At 36.3% G+C, this 2997-nt stretch overlaps 1 pseudogene; it reads left to right on the plus strand.

Moving 5' to 3' along the window:
- The first annotated feature begins 410 nt into the window (after positions 1-410).
- Positions 411-2690, plus strand: LOC149559286 (DNA (cytosine-5)-methyltransferase 1A pseudogene; annotated as a pseudogene).
- The last annotated feature ends 307 nt before the right edge of the window (positions 2691-2997 follow it).

Below are 2997 nucleotides of genomic sequence, written 5' to 3' on the forward strand. Positions count from 1 at the left end.
AAGTAACATAAGTTGGCCCAATGAGATACTTGAACACATACATAATAATATCTCTCTGGGTGGGAGAGGAATCTTGGGTTTGTTGTTTTCAAATAATGTATTCTTTAGCAAGTTTTGAATAATATAAGACACACTTCATTATTTAACTCAAGTACTAGATTTGCCTAAACGATGTGTTCATACATTTTTCCCTTGATACATAAGCCCTTCATGGGAGAGCAAGGGAGAAATTTTACAGCTGGAAGGACTGTGTGAAATACTTGGCATCAGGAAGGGATTATGACAGTGCAGAGGATATGGGCCTAAAGAGACCCAAAAAGAAAGTTGGTAAAAACCAAGCTAATGTGGTCGAGGTTCAAGATGAGGGTGAACCTAAACTAGCTAGAAAACACCCCAAATGAGCAATCACTATGATGAATTACAAGGAAAAGACACTTCATCTAAATGCAAAAGATTCAATCATTGAAGCCAAGGAGGAAACAACCATGGAAGAGGAGGAGCTTGCCATTAGTTTAACAGTGAATGAACAACACTAGGAAGAAATGCCTCCACAATGACACTTGATAGATTTTATAATCCATGATTCTCAGGGTGCCTCTCAGCCAATAGAAATGGTGTATGCTATGGATCTTTATATTTTTGGATTAATTTTTCCAAAGGAAGGTTTATTGGATAAATCAAAAGGGGTTCATTGTGAGGGGTTTGGGGTTGTGGAAACATGGTCCATAATAGGATATGAAAATGGGTCTCTTGTTATATGGCTTCAAACTGAGGTAGCAGAGTATGTGTGTGTAAAGCCTGCTAGCTCTTATAAGAAGTTCTTTAGTATTCTAAATGAAAAGCAATGCTTTTTGTTGAGGTATACAAGGCTCTTTCCAAGCCTGATGGAGGTAATCCTGAACTAGAATTGGATGAATTGGTGGTGCATGTTGCATGATCTATGTCTTTTAATAAGAGTTTTCAAGGAAGCTTTTGTGGGAGAGATTTCATACTTTCTCAGGGAGATTTAATTGTAAAACAACTAACTGGTTTGGATAGGAATTTTGAAGAAGGTGATCAGATTTTTACTGGTTTGCCTGCTCTTGTAGCTCTAGAGCAGGAGTGTCTTCAATCAAAATATATGAGGCCTATTGGTATACAAATTAAAGAGAGCTCTACTAGTACTATTGCTATTGCTTCATCTGTCTATGACGAGGATGAGAAGCTTGCAAGACTGATGCAAGAGGAGAATGATTGGATGGCTACAAGACCAAGTCAAAAGTCTCAAGGCAAGAAGAAGTTCTACATCAAAATCAATGAAAATGAAATTGCAAATGATTATCCATTGCCTGCATATTATAAGGCCACTGAAGATGAAATGGATGAATATCTTTTTTATGATGATTCATATATATTAGATCCTAAAGATCTACCCCACAAGATGTTGCATGATTGGTCTTTATACAATTCCAATTCCAGGCTTGTTCCCTTGGAACTTCTTCCAATGCTTGGTTGTCTGAGACAAATGTTTCAATATTTGGCTCAAGTGTCATGACAGAAGATGATGGTAGTAACTATTGTTTGGATAATGACTCTGGAGGGCATAAAAATTGTCAAGATAATGAGCTGCATGGGATTCACATATATTTAAGTGCTATCAAGGAATGGATGATAGAATTTGGAGCAAATATGTTCTTCATATCAATACGCATTGATGGTGCTTGGTATAGGCTTGGGAAGCCTTCTAAGAAATATTTACCATGGTGTAAACCCATTCTAAAAACTAACATGCTTGTAATCAAAATAATTGTATTGCTGGAGGAGCAGAGTCGTGCTTCAAAACTTCCTTTCTCAGATGTGATTAGGAAACTGGTAAGCCTAGACAAAACTAAGCCCATTTTTATCTCACCCAATCTGGATGTTGTAGAAAGGTATGTTGTTTTTCATGGTCAAATCATTTTTTAGTAGTTTGCAGAGTATCCAAATGAATGCATACAAAGGAGTGCCTTTGTGATAGGCCTTTCTATTAATATGGAACAAAGACATGATACAAAACTATCTTTCACAAAAAAGGGAGTCATAGTCAAAGAAAAGAATTTGAATACTAGGGCTAATGCATGGCCTGAAACTATCAGAAAACAAGAAATGTGTGCAACTACTACAAAGATGATAAATCGCATCTGGAGTGAGTACTACTCAATTTCTATATCTGATGAAATAAAGAAGGAAAATGGTGAGAATGGTGAGAAAGATGAGGAAGAACAAGCTCAGGAAGATAGTGAGGATGAGGAAGAGACTGATTTGATTGTGGTGGACAAAACTAAACTCTCCCCTATCATTAGAATAGGGAGAGGCAGATTGAGTAGCAAAGATATAAAATGGGTGGGCCAATCTGTTGGTAAAACATCATTTGGAGAACCCTTGTATAAGATGGTTTCTACTGATGGAGATATTGCTATGGGAAGTGCAATTCTAGTGTATTCAAAAGGTCAGGACCATCACTCTGAGGATCTTCCCACTATTCTTTTTGTTGAATACATGTATGAGAAATCTAATGGGACAAAATGATTCATGGAAGAGTTCTTCAGAGAAGCACTGAAACTTTGATAGGAAATGCTGCTAATCCTCCCGAAGTCTTTTTGACTCATCAATGCCTTCAAGTTGAACTAAGTGGGACTCTATCATGTTCCCAACATTTTTTCCTTTCTTGATAGTCTTCAATGAAGGGCTTCTTTCTATTCTCCATTCTTTCTTGGCAAGCTTATGCTATTGGCATTTCCATTCAGCTTTATGTCTAGATTGATGGAACAAATGGTGCTAGCAAAATGTTTAGAAGAACTTTGCAAAGAAATTTTAGACTTGATTGTCGTACATGAAAAAACAACTCAAAAATATTTAGCATTTCTAAGAAACAAAATTAATCTATGCATAGAAAAATATCTAAAGATGGATGGATGACCAAAATTACCTTCTAACAAGTGATTTCCTTTTTTGTTACTTAAACAAACAGAAAACTAT

The sequence above is a fragment of the Cupressus sempervirens genome, chromosome 5 (assembly GCF_028749045.1).
Source record: "Cupressus sempervirens isolate cs-2001-9-10 chromosome 5, ASM2874904v1, whole genome shotgun sequence".
NCBI lineage: Eukaryota > Viridiplantae > Streptophyta > Pinopsida > Cupressales > Cupressaceae > Cupressus > Cupressus sempervirens.